The following is a 15,083-nucleotide window of genomic DNA, read 5'->3' on the forward strand; positions in this document are numbered from 1 at the left end:
AGCAGGCCCTGTGTACATCCACTGTTCCACCTGGTTGTCACAATAAGCTGAAGTGGCAGGTAGTGTCCTAAACCCATTTGACAGTTGAACAGATGAGGCTCAGAAAGTAAAAGGGGAATGCCTGGTGGATGTAGGAATCTGCTCTAGTGCCCCAAGGTGTTCATTCTCCAGGCCCAGGGGCCCAGCCTGGCGGGGCCTGTGGGAGGCTGGTGGAGCAATGGAACGGTTTTTATTTTTTATTTTGATACTGGGGATTGAACCCAGGGCACTTAACCGCTGAGCCATATCCTCAGCCCTTTTTTGTACTTTATTTAGAGACAACAGAGTCTCACTGAGTTGCTTAGGGCCTTGCTAAGTTGCTGAGGCTGGCCTTGAACTCTCAATCCTCCTGCCTCAACCTCCCAAGCAGCTGGGATTCCAGGTGTGCACCACCGTGCGCCGCAATGGCAAATATCTTGAGAGCTGAACTGCTACTGCCCCAGCCTGCTTGGCACCCCGGGGATACCTGAAGGGGTCTTGGCTTCTGGAGGCCAGTGTTGGTCAAGTGTGACCAGTGAAATTGGCTTGAGGCACCTCATCCCAAGTCTCAACCATCATGTGGTAGTTGTTATTGACAGTTCCACCCTTGGTCTGTGAGACTTCAGAATTCCAAGCCATGTATTCTGATCCAGGCCCTATCTTAGGCCAGGGAGACAGTGGGTAGAGGACAGGCCCGGTGGCGGCACAGCCAGGTGCTGTTCCAGGAGGCTGCCTTGTGTTAGTGCAGTCAGCAATCCTAGGAAGGAAGTATCATTGCTGTTTTTTTCTTTTTTTAATATTTACTTTTTAATTATAGGTGGACACAATATATTTTATTTTTCTATGGTGCTGAGGATGCACCCAGTGCCTCACACATGCCAGGCGGGTGCTCTACCTCAGAGCCACAGCCAGCCCTCATCGCTGTTTCTTTACTGAGATAGAATTCACATACTGTAAGAGCCACCCTTTCACATTGTACAAGTCTGTGTTGGTCACCTTCAATTTTTCCTATAGTCACAAAATTGTGCAACCATCCCACCACCCAATTCCAAAACACTTCCATCATCGCCATCAAGCCGCATACTATTAGTAGTCAGGTCCCCCTACTCACCCCAGCTCACCTCTGGACCCTGAAACTACTTTGTCTCCATGAACTTGCTTATTCTAGAGACTTCAGACAGATTCACGTAACATGTGACCTTTCATGTGTGGCTCACTTCGTGTGATGTTTTCAAGGTCATCACAACGTCATTCCTTTTTATGGCTGAATAATATTCAAGTGTATGGATATTCCAAATTTTGTTATTATTTTTTAATATTTATTTTTTGTTGTAGTTGGACACAATACCTTTATTTCACTTATTTATCTTTATGTGGTGCTGAGGATCAAACCCAGGGTCCCGCATGTGCGAGGCGAGCACTCTATCGCTGAGCCACAACCCCAGCCCACATTTTGTTACTCTTTTTAATCAGTAGATGGACAACTTGGTTTGTCACTGCTTTTTTGTTGCTATAAATAACACTGCCATGAATGTGGTTTTGTGTAGATATATGTTCTCATTTCTCTTTAGAAATAGATTAGGGATAGATTAGCTGGGTCCTGGGTCAGATGATAAATCTTAGGTTTAACTTTTTTTTTTTTTTTTTTTGTACAGGGTGTTTTACCTCTGAGCTACATCTCCAGGGCTTTTTTAAAATTTTTGATGTATAATTTAAGTTGCTGAGGCTGGCCTTAAACTGAAAATCCTCCTGACTGAGCCTCCTGAGTCACTGGGATTGTAGGCGTGCATCTGTGTGCCTGGCTTTCATTTAATATTTTGAGAAAGTGCCAAACTACTCTTCATAGTGGCACCACCATTTTATATTCCCAAAATATTATCATTGCCATCCTCATTTTACAGATGAGAAATCTGAAGCACAGAAAGATTTAGCTACTTACCAAAGGTCACATAGCAGAGCCCAGAACTCACACCCAGGCAGTCTGGCTGCAAGGGCCTTTCATTAAGCCTAGAGTTAGCAAACTAACCCAGAGGCCACCAAACCCCACCTGCTGCCTTGTTTTATACAGCTCAGAAAGCTAAGAATGTTTATTTTTAATTATTTTTAAAATATTGTTTTAGTTGTAGGTAGACACAGTATCTTTATTCATTTATTTTTATGTGGTGCCTAGCTAGTGTCTCACACGTGCTAGGCTCCACTACTGAGCCATATCCCCAGCCCCCTAAGAATGGTTTTTACATTTTTAAATAGTTGGGGAACAAAATCAAAACAAGAATATCTTGTGAGACATGAAAATTAGATGAAAGTCAAATTTCAGTGTCCATAAATAAAGCTTTATTGGACACAGCCACACTCAGTCATTTATGGATTATTGTCTGTGGCTGCTTTAACTATAACTGCAGAGTTAAGTTGTTGCCACAGAGACCATATGGCCAGCAAAGCCCAAAATACTCACTGTCGGGCCCTTCGGAGGGAACATTTGCAGACTCCTGCACCAGGCTCCACTGTTCCTGGGCCAGCGTTGTAAGTGCCACAGGCGACAGGCACGTGGTGGGGGAGAGAGGGGCTGTGGGCACTTGCCGCGTGCAGGAAGGGTCAGGGCCTGCTTTCTGAGGAAGGGCCGAGCTGTGGCCGTAAGATGAGCTCCTAAGATGCCTGTCTCCAAGTGCCTGCCGCCGGGTGCCCCTTGGGGAACACTGGGCTTTGGGCCTACTCACTACTTCTTCCTCTGGGCCTCTCCAGGGCCTCTGCCTATCTCCTCCTCCCACCCCCAACCCCACCACCATGCTAACCTCAACCTAGGGATTACAGTCTCCGGTCCCCAGGGGAAGATGCATTAGAGCTTTTGCTGGGAATACTGAACGACCATGAGCCTCTTAATTGCTGGGAATTGTCTGCTGCAGCCTCTGTCCCAGGGGCTCTTGGAGAGGCATGTGGAATATGGTGCTGCTGTGGGGACTTCCCTGAGCCCAGGGCCCGGTGGGCAGCATGGGGTAGGGATGATTGCCTTTGCCTTGGCTTTGTTGGAGAAACACATAGGGGTAGGCAGAAAGGGGTCTGAGTAGCACAGCAGTGACCAAAGCTCAGCAAGTGGCGTTCTGGGAGCAGGAACCCACAGCCATGTCCCCAGTCCTTTTCCAGCATCCCTGACCATGGGCCTGATGCCCACAGGTCCTCTGCTGCCCCTTCCCAGTCACCTCCTTACAACCCACAGGGGAATGGAAATTCCGCTTCAATCTGGAAAAGAGGGAAATGGAACAGCACACATCTCGCCTTGGCCCAGGGCTCAGTGGATGACTGCTGGGGTGACTCTTCTCTCTCCTGAGTGGGTGTGCGTCCTGCCATGCTGGTGGGACTCCCCTGGGAGACAGACCTCCCCTCTTTCCTCTGTGTGTTCTCCCAGCAGGGACAGCTTGTCCACTCCCACAGCTGCAGTTATCAGACCCTGCCAAGGTCACCCGGTCTCCGCCTCTGATAGAGATGGCCAGTGGCTGTTTCCGAGAGTGACACCCAGGCTCCTGCAGATCCACTCTGCGCGGTGACCTCCTCGCCATCCCCAGCCGGCTTCTCACACCCCTCCGGGCCCTCTTCTCACCATCCTCAGCCACTCCCCTGGTTCAGGCCTCTTCTTTCCCCTGGTGTCCCTGGAGTGGGCCCTGTCCCTCCATTAGGACCTCCCTGCTGAAACCAGAGTGAACTTTTTCACCAGCCACGTGACCAGGATCTGGCCCCTGCCGCTCCTCCTGCCTGGCCTCTCCAGAGCTTTCAGTCCCTTGTCTAGTTACCTCTTCCTGATCCTTTGAGTCTCAGGTCAGATGTCTCTTCCTCTGGAGAGCCTCTCCTGAGCCCCAGCTTGGTGAGAGCCCTCCCATAGCCCTGCATATCCCCCCACTCTTACCCGGGCACACCACATATACACCATTGACATGCCTATCTCCTCCATGGGATGGCCAGGTTATCCCATGTCCCCAGTGACTGGCACAGGGCTGTGAGAAGAGAAGACACTAAGGGCTCCCTGGATTCTGCTTCAGGGGGAACCCAGAAATTCTGCTCACAGATGTGCAGTTCAGACACTGGGCAGCAGACACTCAAACAAGCTCTCGGAGTCAGCAAGCTTCCCACCGGTCCCCAGCCATCAACACACCTCCCCTTCCTGCTAGGCTAATGACATTCCATAGCATCAACAGATCTCTCAAAGCCACCTCCCAGGACTGCTGATACCAGCCAAGTTCCTGAGAAATCCCTTGCCAATAGCTCCTGCTGGCTATGGGACAAAAGAAAGCCCCTCCCCAGCACAAAGTCCTGTTTTCTGTCTGAATTTCTGGCCCCTGCCCTGAACTTCCATGGTCTCCTGTTTGCACAGGGAAAGACCTTCCCCGAGTCACGCCTGAGAGGCAGCCAATGCCCACATGCAGCCGAAGCAGGATGTTGAGGCTGAGCCCCCACATCCAGGGTCCTCTGCCATCCCAACATCCCAGAATGTGCCTGACCTTTATCCCAGCTCCGCCAGGCTGTGAGGCCCTTACTTTCCCAGACCCTGTTGCCTGCTGTTTTTCCTGAGAGCAGACAGAGTTTCAGGCCAGGTGTGAGGGCCTGGGTTCTACCTGGTCTCCCTCAGACAGGCCACCAGCTCTCTCTGAGCCTTGGGCGGGGCACGTGGAAGTGCCTGAGTCTGCAATCAAACCTGATGAATCTGAACAACTTGAAGGAATCTTAAAAACATTATGCCAAGTGAAGGATGCTAGTTATAAAGGGCTAAAATTATATGATTCCAGAAAAGTCCAGAATAGGCAAATATAGACAGAAAGTAGACTAGTGAATGCCAGGGCCGGGAGTGTGAGGGAGGAACGGGGGTGGGGAGACTGATAACGGGTGTATGGAGTTTCTTTTTAGAGTGATGGAAATGTTCTGCAATTAGATAGTGGGGACAGCTGTAGGACTCTTTGAATACACGAAAACCCACTGAATTGTGCACTTCAGAAGTGAGTTGTATGGTGTGTGGATTTTATCTGGGTAAAACTGTTTAAGTGCTCAGATCTGGAAGTCACCAGAAGACTATCTGCTCTAGTGTGAAGGTGCTGCAAGGCTGATGGCCGCTGTACCAGAAAGAACGATGGCCTGGGGTCCTTGGCTACAGCTGGGCCCCCTTCATTCCTACCCTGGCTGGTGCCTCCAGGGCCTCAGATTCCAGGAATTGCTCTGTTCCCTTCCAAGGAAATCTTCTGCTTAAATTACTCTGAATTATTTCTTGTTGTTTGCAACCCAAACGCTCAACTGGTACAAGGACATTCACTGTGTTCCCAGTTCTTAGCAGATTTTAAGCACTCAATAAAAGTGTTCCCAAAATGGTGGACCCAGCATCCGCACAGTGGCATTACTGCCAATCACAGTGATTGCAGCTTGCTGTGCTGTCGCTCGCTTGTGGGGTGTATGGTGGGGACCTGGAGGACGGGGGACTTGCTGGTGTATATTACTTTCAGATGACAATCTTTCCAAGTGTAGGACCGTGGCCCTGTCCTACAGATCAAAAATAAGGGCTTGGGAGAATAGATGACTCAGCTGTGGCCCATCCACACAATGCAGTGTTATTCCAGGATAAAAAGAAATGAGCTCTCAAATCCCAAAAAGACCCAGAGGAAATACGGAAGCATATTGCTAAGTGACAGAAGCCAATCTGTAAAGGCCACATACTGTGTGATTCTAACTATATGACATTCTAGAAAAGAGGCACACAGAGGCAGCAAGATCAGGGGTTGCCAGGGGCTCAGGGGGAGGGAGGGAGAAGTAGGTTGAACTGGGGGTTTTAGGGCAGTTAAGCTGTTCTGTATGACCCAGAATAGGTGTCCTTACACATGTGTCAAACCCCATGGAATGTGCAACACGGAAGTGAGCCCTAGTGTAAACTATGGACTTGGGCTAGTAATGACTTAACAGTATCAACTGAAGCCAATGTACCACATGGATACAAAATGTGAAAACAGAGGAGAGTCGGGGGAGGGGAAGAGGGTACTTGGGAACTCTGTATTTCCCAGTGAACTTTTCTATAAAACAAAAAGTCTATTAATTAATCTCTCTCTCTCTCATACACACACACACATATACACACCACACATATATATAACACACACACATACACATATACACACCACACATATATAACACACACACACAAACACGCACACGTGTGTATGTGCAAAAAGTGATTTGCCTGAGGCCGAAGGGCTAATCATGGAGAAGGGAAGATTTGAACCCAGGGCCGGTGACTCTGAAGGGCAGACTTCTCTTGGCACCAGCAGAGGGAGGTCTACCCACATTTCCACCCCCTTCCGCATCTGCCAGCTGCAGCATCTGTGGAACAGTGGACTGCGCTTCAGAGGGCAGAGCTTAGTGTTTTGGTTGGCAGCGGGGAGTTCAGGCAGGGAGTGAGGCCAGGAACCCAGAAGGAAAGAGGAAAACCCCTGAGGGGTGCCAGGGCTGGGGGAGGTGGAGGCCTGACCTTCTCCTGCAGCCTGCCGGGGGGCAGGGGGAGGAGGGAAGCAAGCAAAGGAAATCCTCCCTCCTCCCTGGCCTTGGCTCCCCTCCCTGGGGCCTCAACCCCAGCCCAGCCCCAGGCCTAAAGGTCTGAGGCTGAGCTCAGTCCCCAAAGGCTGGGTTGACCTGCAGGCTGGGTGACCCCCAAAGCCTCAGGCCTTTGCTGTCCCACCCATATATGGGGACCTTGAACACCTCCAGAGATCTCCAAGGGCCTTTCTAGCATGGTCTCTAAAACCTATTAGCCACCTGCTCTCTCCACATCCCCAAGAGCAAGGCAGAGAGGTGGGAGTGTTCAAGGACAGAAGGACATGTCCCACAGTCCTTCCTGCTCCTAGGGCAAAATCACTGGGAGTCCTGGCAGTGAATTGCCCTCCTGGGGCCTGGTTCAAAGCTTAATGAGGGGGCTGGGGATGTGGCTCAAGCGGTAACGCGCTCGTCTGGCATGCATGCGGCCCGGGTTCGATCCTCAGCACCACATACCAACAAAGATGTTGTGTCTGCCGAGAACTAAAAAATAAATATTAAAAATTCTCTCTATCTCTCTCTCTCCTCTCTCACTCTCTCTTTAAAAAAAAAAAAAAAAAAAAGCTTAATGAGGGTGCACAGCAAGATTAGCTGCCTGCTCAGTCTGCCCCCCAAGGGCCTCTGCCATCTTTGGTAGTGACCAAGGGGTCCTGGATAAACATACTCAGAAATGACCCAAACTTCACCTAGAACAACCCCTCAGTGCCACAGGGTCAGGGCCACAGAGACTTCTTCACACAGAGCTTGGGGAGCATGGCTAGGGCCCCTGTGTGGTCCTCGTTGCTGATCATCCAACCCTTGTTCCCACCCAGTGTGCCAGTGGGAGCCCCTCTGCCTGTCCTCAACCCCCACCTCAAGGCAGGGAGCCCCTCTCCTGGAAGCCTTCCCTGATGGGCCAGGTCTCCTCTGGACCCCAGAACTCTGAGTGTCCTTGGGTTGCAGTACTGGCCTATGCGTGGAGACTGCTGGAGAAGGTGGGATCTAAGCAGAACTCAGAAGGAAGGAAGGACACTCCAGGTGCAGGGACAGTACAGAGTAAGCCTGAAAGGCCAAGAGGGAGTGATCGGGGATCCTAGAGCAGGATCCCCAGCTCTGGCCTGCAAGTTAGGCCCCGGCTGGGCTCCATGCAGTGGTGCTGGTAGGCTCTGCTGCCCTCCAGGGACCCAGGACAGCAAGACGCCCCCCAAACAGTTCACCAACCAGGCCATTTTCCAAAACACAAACCCAAACCTCCAAAGCAAATCTTTGGCCCCAGTGCCAGGGCTGGAGGTTGGGGGATAGCACTGATTCTGGGACTCCCCTCTCCCTGGGGTTGATAAAAAGTCCACCCGGAGAACTCTGGGGCTAACCAATCCCAGGCCCACACTACTGCTCTCCAGCCTTCTGTGGTTAGCTCTTCGGCCACGCTTAGAAATTTCATATGTTCCTAGTGCTGGCATCGTTTGATGGCTCTAATCAAGACATCTAGGCTGTCATCATCTCACTGCGTGACCTTAGGTAAGTTCCTTCACCACTCTGTGCCTCAGAGAAAACCGTAGATTCTAATGAATTTGGCAGAGAAGGTGGCCAGACCTAGGATAGGAAGAGAGTCTAAGTACCCAAAGCAGCTGCAGTGTGGAGGGGGGGGGGGCTGGAGAAGGAGTGAAGGAGGATTCCGGGCTAAGGGTAGAAGGGCTGGGAGGGGAAACCGCCAGGTGGGACCCGCCCTCATCACACCTGCTCATTGTTTGGGGGAAAGTTACTCTGAGAGCTGGGAGCCCGAGCTCTCAAAGAATCAATCATGCCATAATTAGGGTCATTATGAATCTTACACAATGATGTCAGGGCCTCCTATTTACCCAACACTTCTGTCCCAAGAGACCTCGATTGCTCTTTCTCTGGGAGAAAGGCTGGAAGCCAAGGATCTTACTCCTGTGTGGCTCTCCAGTTCTCCCACCCTCCTGGCTGGCCTCCCTAGGAAATGGTCCCCCAGCAGGAAGGGGCAGTGTCCTCCCTGAAACTATGCATTCAGGGGACCATCTGTCCTGTCCCTCCAGCTCTTTTGCTCTCTTACTGTGAATTTCAGGGGCCTCCTGCCTCCCCTGGAGCTGAGGGGTTCACTGAAAATCAGATGTGGACCTCTCTTCTTTGCAGGGAGACAGCCTCACTGTAGCAACAGCGGCTACAGTCAAGAGCACACTCACAGTGCTTACAGTTTACAAAGAGCTTCCACAGCTGTCCGGCCATTGAAGTGTCACACCAACTCCCAGGCCATCAACAAGATCCCCACCTCACTCACAGACAAGGAAGCAGAGGATGCTGGAGGCAGGACTCACCCAGCACCAAGCTGAGGATCAGGTCCCTTAGGTAAGGCCCTTAGGTAAGGACACAGACCTGAATGTGTGGGACACACCTGGGCAGAGGCCAGGCTCAGACCTCTCTGATTCCAGTCAGCTTCGGCTGAGTAGTCATCAAGAATGACCTGACCTCACAGAGAGCAGAGCTGAGCATCTCAGAGCTCAAACTCCCAAGCACCCCAAACCAGTTTTAGAATTACATCACCCAAGTCCGTACTCTCAAGAAATCCTGGAATAATCCAGTTGGGGTCTTAAGACTATTAAGCCACAAAATGTCAGCCTGAACAAAGTCCTAGAGCCACTCTCTCTAGCCTCCTCTCCCTGGTGGTGGCCCCAGCCTTCCAGTGGGGCCACAGGTGTGTGCACTCCCAGCAAGGCTCTGCAGGACCTCTAGGTTCTCTCTAAGCCTCCAGGATTGTAGGGAGGCCTCCTGCCCACCTCCCCCACTGGCACTGACAGGTTCCCCCTGGCCCAGGTGGAGCCAGCAAACAGGCCTAAGTTCACGCTCAGGCCTCATGGGGAGCCCCAGGGCCTAGGGAGCACTCTCACCATCCTCCACCCCTCTAGTTGATTCCAGGGGCCTTCCCCAGGAGCCTCAGTCATAGGGCCTGAGGTGACTTTTTCTGATGCTTCTCCCTGGGCCCAAGAGAAGGGGGGCCCCCTCCCAATGGGGAAGGGGAGGAGGAAGCTGAGTCTAGCAGGGCCTTGCACCAGGGCCTTGTCTCTGCCTGGTGTTTACCCCTGCAGGATGGGGCTAGTGATTTATTTTATTTACTTATGTAAACTAGCAGAGTTGCTATACAAACAGGCTTCCCAAGCAGGCCCGGGAAGGAGGTCCTACCATCTAAGCAATCCTTTCACTTCCTTCCCTGACACCTACCTCTCCAGCCTGCCCTCCCGCTGGCCCTCCTCCTAGTCTGTGCTCCAAGGACACCAGGCTACACAGCTGTCCCACCTCCACGCCTGTGCTCAGGCTGGGCAAGCTGCCAGGAAAGCCCTCCCCGACCCCAACCAAATCTTGTCCATCTGAACTAATGGACCCTGTGCAAGGCTTAGTCTGATTGCCCCTAGAGGTCCCGGGTGTCCTCCCTCCGCACTCATCATCTGACAGAGCTCTTGAGAACACTCACAGGCCTTAGCACTTGGTAATCATCAGCACCCTGGCTGCCCTGCCCCCAGGTTCAGAGCTTTTCCAGGCTGAGGCTTCTTATTCAAGGTGGCCAAGATTTTCTGAAGACCTATAGTGTCTGTTGCCCTGTGCCCAGTGATGGGGACAAAAGATACCCCTGCCACCCCCCACCCTGTCCCCGGTCCACTTTCAGCTAGAGGAGTCTGGTATAGGGGGTCTGTGTCTCCTGCATTGGGCCTAGCACCAAGGAAGTGCCTATGTGCTTGACGGTTAGAAAACCTGGTGAAACATGCAAAGGAAGGAAAGAAGGAATTAATCAGAGCTGTGTAAACCACACGACTGCAGAACCACTCCTGAGCCTGAGCTGAAGTCCGCCTTTGAATAATAATTAGGCTTTTTCCAATTTACAGGAGAAAAAAAATAAGTTACTAAAAAAAGTCTCAGGTACTTTTCTCCCACAAATTTTTCTTAAACCTCTGATATCTGTACATTTCTGCACCAGATCTAGTGCAAATGACCTCAGGTTTAGCATAGGATCCTAATTTCATCCCTGTCATTAACACTGCTCTTCTTCACAGTATTCTGCAAAAAGCAGAAGTCTCTGCTTCTAGGCATGTCTCAGGACCCAGAATCTAAATTTTTCTTCACCTCTTTCAAATGACTTCTTTCTTTGGTGAACCAGAGAAAACCGACCTTACTCAAGTGCTGAAGAAGAAAATCCCAGGAGCTGGCCAGCCCACCTTGAAGGTCCAAGCCAATTCCATGACTCAGGGCCTCCAGTGCTACCGCTTGCCATTCATTCCTTTGGCCGAAGCACTGTTTTCTTTAGGGTTCTAAATTAAATTTAAATTCTCTCTTAAAACACAAACCTTCCCTGGAATTAGGAGCCCATTAAACCCCAAATTGGAGGTCAAAGAAATTTAGTTACCACTTGACTCCAGAGAGGCAGTGAATCCCAGGGCTTTGAACAGACCATCCCGCTGGGAAGGAGACTCACCTGGCTCTACCACGCGCCTAACTGAGCAAATCCTTATACCTCTCTGCCTCACTTTCCTCTTTTATAATGGGGGATCATGACACCAACCCTGTGGGCTTTTATAAGGACTAAATGAACTATTACATGGAAAGCCCTTAGACAAGTGCCTGGTACATATGCATTGTCCCAAGCAAGAGACCCCCACCCAGAGCTGTGGGTCTTATAAAATGGGTCCATAGTTCCCACTCCTCCTGTTTTTCCATAACTGTTCTTCCCCTTCAGGAGAGGCAGGCATCCCATAGAAGCCGGTTTCCACCTCCTTTCTCTCTTCTTCCTTCATTTCTTTTTTCTTTACCCAAAAGACATACCAGTGGCTGCTAGCTGAGCTCCTGAGGGTGTCCTGTCCAGGGAGGTGGAGATGTCACTTCACTGGAACACCTAAGGGGACAAGGGGACAAAAACAGTGAGATCCTTCATCACTCTGCCCTGCCTTCTACCCTGCACACCCTGCCCTTAAGGAGTCCCTAGCCTGGGCCCACCCTGTGCTAGATGTAGAGTCCAGTGATGGGTCACGCTGGTCCCTGCCCTGGGGAAGCCATGATTCTGGTGGCTTATCTAGTCCTGGCCCATGGGACCTGGAGCATGCAATTCTTTTTCCACACATGCTTTTTCCACAAACCAACCAACCAACCCCAAATCCAGACAGCATGCTTCTCAAACCACCTGTGCCCCTCTGCAGGGCCCACAGAAGCAGGACCCAAAGCCCAGCCACCCTGGGGGCAGAGGCCCTCTTCTGCTGCCAGGGACCTGCTTCTCTGAGGTAGCTGCCAGACCAGCTGTTCTTCCAAAGCAGCCGAAGGGGGGAGGGCCGGTGGGCTGGAGGCGGGATCTGGGGCACCGCAATTATGTGCCTGAGTGACTCATGCATCACCTTCCCCCTCCCTGAGCTCCCGCAGCCAGCAGGGCAGCCCCCTGCCCAGGAACTGCGGGGAGAGATGGTAGTCTCAGGACATGGGGAGAAGGGGGGAGGGGAAGGGGCTTGGGGTCAGCACTGCAGGCTTCAGAGGTGCTGCTACTTTGCCTATTTGGGGACACTGAAACTGGCAAAGCCAAGGCCTTCCTATGTTACCCAGAGAGGCAGAAGCAGAGCCAGGGCTGGGACCCAGGGCCATGGTGTCTCAGCCTAGTGCCCTGCCCTAGGCCTGTGTCAACATGAGAACTTTCCCCAACCCAATCAGACTCTGGAAGCAAAAAGCACACCTCTGACTTAGCTTCATACCAGGCACCCAAAGTTGGGCTCAGAAACAGCTTAGACAGACCCCAGAGCACCTTAGCCCTACCTCTGCACCTCCAGTGCCCAGGTTTTCCACCATGCCTGGAATCCCTACACTTCATTTACGAAAACACACTTGTTTCCTTTATTCCCACAATGATCCTAAGGCCTAAGTGACAGGAGAATATAAATAGACTATGGCTTCTCAAACTTCAGTGTGCACACAAACCACCGGGGATCTTGCTAAGCTGCAGTCTGACTCAGTAGTTCCAGGCTGGGACCTGAGAGTCTCCATTTCTGACGTGCTCCCAGATGATACCAATTCTGCAGGTCCATAGACCACAATTGAGCAGCGAAGATATTATTGAGAGCATGATTCTAGGGTCACACTGCCCAAGTTAGAATCTTGACTTTCATGGTGTGAACTTGAGCAAGTTACTTCACCCCTCTGCATCAATCTCCTTATGTACAAAATCATAATAATAAACCTACTCCATGGGGCTGATGTGAGGATTAAATTAGCTAACGTGTGAAACACTTACTTAAAGTTTACTTAAATTTTAAAGCAGAGGTTCTTAGAGGTAGGCAGACCTCACAAGGTGGTGAAGTTAGAATTCAAACCCAAATCTCTCTTTCTGTCTCTTGTCTCTCTCTCTCTCTTTCTTTTGTACTGGGGATTGAACCCAGGAATGTTCTACTGCTGGGCTACCGCCCCAGCCCTTTTGATTTCTTATGTTGAGACAGGGTCTCCCTACATTTTCAGGGCTATTGAACTTAGGCTCCTCTTGCCTCAGCCTCCTGAGTAGCTGAGATTCTAGCTGTGTGCCATCAGGCCTGGCTTACACCCAAATGTCTTAATGTAAACCCTGGCACATCAAGCTGCACAAAAATGTCACAGCCAGCAAGTCCTACACCCATTGGATAGACATGGACACTGAAGCCCAGAGAAGGGCAGGGTTGATGTCCATGTCTCCTAGCCTGGTGCTCTTTCTGCCACACCTCACTGTCCTGTAAGGAAGAGAAAGTATCACCGAGTCTCCCTGAGTGGTACCAGCTCTGCTGTCAGCCCCACCTGTGAGAGCCCCTGCGCACAGGCTGGGTGACGCAGAACGATCCAATCCCTGTCTTCCATTTCCCATCTCCTACCTCCAGCCTGGGTCAGGGCTCAGTCTCAGGGTCACCCAGCTGGGGTCCAGTCACAGAGTGACATGCTGAGGCCTGGCTCCATCCCAACCTTGACTCCCCAGCACAGGGCCAATGGGAGCCTGTGAGTCACTTGAAGGAAGTGCTTGGCCCCAAACAGGAAGTGGCCCTTTAAGCTGAACACCACCACCCCCACCCCCCCACCCCCCCCCACCCCCGTCCCAGGATGGCCCTAGGACCCTGGGACAGGAAGTAGAAGTTGATGAAAGAAGGAAAGCTGATGGGACACAGCAATACCTGTTCAGATTTTACCAGAAACTCAAATGTGGCCTGCAACCTCTGCTTTGGGACACCTGGCCTGGGGACTTTCCTGCTGTGGCCTGGTAGTGATCTCAGGCGCATCAGTGCCCTTCTCCAAACCTCTGTAGGATCATGGGCTGCACTAAAAGCCTCCTGTGGCCTGGCGTTCTACAAAGAGATGAAGCACTGGTGCAAGAGCATTGGTGCAGGTTGTTTAAATGAATGAACAAACACACCTGAATGAAATGGCTGAATAAAGACACCTCAACTCCAGCGGCAGCACAGGACCCATCTTTTATCTGGTGCTAGTTGTATGATAGATGGTTTCTCATTGGCCAGAAGACCCACTCCCTGGACCACCCTTAGATGGGGAAAGGAGCCCCCCCCCCAGCCCCACAGGTCACAAAGGCACACACGTCTAAAGAACGCACACAGGAGTCCTGTCACGCGACACCCACGTGACCTGTAATCCTAAACATTTGCTTTCCTGACACCACTCAGGCCCCAGCCGAACTCTTCTCCATTTCTTGAACCTGAACAACAAAAGGTGATTCTGTCCAGATGCCAGGAAGGTCATTTGCTGAGGGGGGTGGATGCTGCCTCAGAGGCGAGGGAAGGTGGAGGTGCACGGAGGGGCAAAAAGAGTCAGAGGGAAGACAAATTAACTTGTCAACTCCTGTCTCTCTGACAGTGACGTGCAGTAGCTTCTTGCATAACCAAGTATCAGTTTTCCAGTAATGCTGAGCATCCTTTTTTTTTTTTTTTTTTTTTGGCATTTCTTCCTGTTCCATTTTGTGGTTCTGAAAGTACTCATGAATTAGTGTGGTATTCACAAAAAACGCACGTGTTGGCTGAGGAATCTCTTACAGTATTTAACAATTCCTATTGTTCCAACATAACATAAAACGTGATGCTAGTTCTTTAATTTGGCAATGAGATGGACATTGAACACAACTATGAATAGTCTCTCTCTCTTTTTTTGTGTGTGTGATGCTGGGGATTGAACCCAGGGCCTTCTGCATGCAAGGCAAACACTCTACCAACTGAGCCACATCTGCATGTTAGGCAAGTATTCTGCTGCTAAGCTCCACCACTGGCCCTCAACTTTATATACTTTGAAATATAATCATATTTTACTTCTAGCCCTTTAGGTTATTGCCATTAATAGAGCACAAATAATAGGAAAATCTTGATTATAACAATATAATTAGTGATTTTGATAAAATGAAGATAATACATGTTATAAAATAAGTAATCATAAATTATAAGTCTTAATATTTATCCAAATAACCCCAGCTCATCAATAAACCAAGCAGAGTTGGGCAACAATTGCCAGTGTCTCGGCTGGCA

At 50.8% G+C, this 15,083-nt stretch overlaps 1 protein-coding gene and 1 non-coding gene across 4 annotated transcripts in view; both read right to left on the bottom strand.

Moving 5' to 3' along the window:
• Positions 1–15,083, bottom strand: part of Gdpd5 (glycerophosphodiester phosphodiesterase domain containing 5) — an 81,975-nt gene that overhangs the window by 40,495 nt on the left and 26,397 nt on the right. For all 3 annotated transcript variants that reach the window (XM_026387333.2, XM_026387331.2, XM_026387332.2), the window contains exon 2: positions 11,386–11,455. The gene's annotated coding sequence lies outside the window, so the exon portion shown is untranslated. The remainder of the gene's footprint in view (positions 1–11,385; positions 11,456–15,083) is intronic.
• On the bottom strand, positions 14,718–14,791 carry Trnaa-ugc (transfer RNA alanine (anticodon UGC)). The gene has a single exon. It is a non-coding gene; the product is annotated as a tRNA-Ala (tRNA).

This window comes from Urocitellus parryii, chromosome 4, assembly GCF_045843805.1.
Source record: "Urocitellus parryii isolate mUroPar1 chromosome 4, mUroPar1.hap1, whole genome shotgun sequence".
Classification (NCBI taxonomy): domain Eukaryota; kingdom Metazoa; phylum Chordata; class Mammalia; order Rodentia; family Sciuridae; genus Urocitellus; species Urocitellus parryii.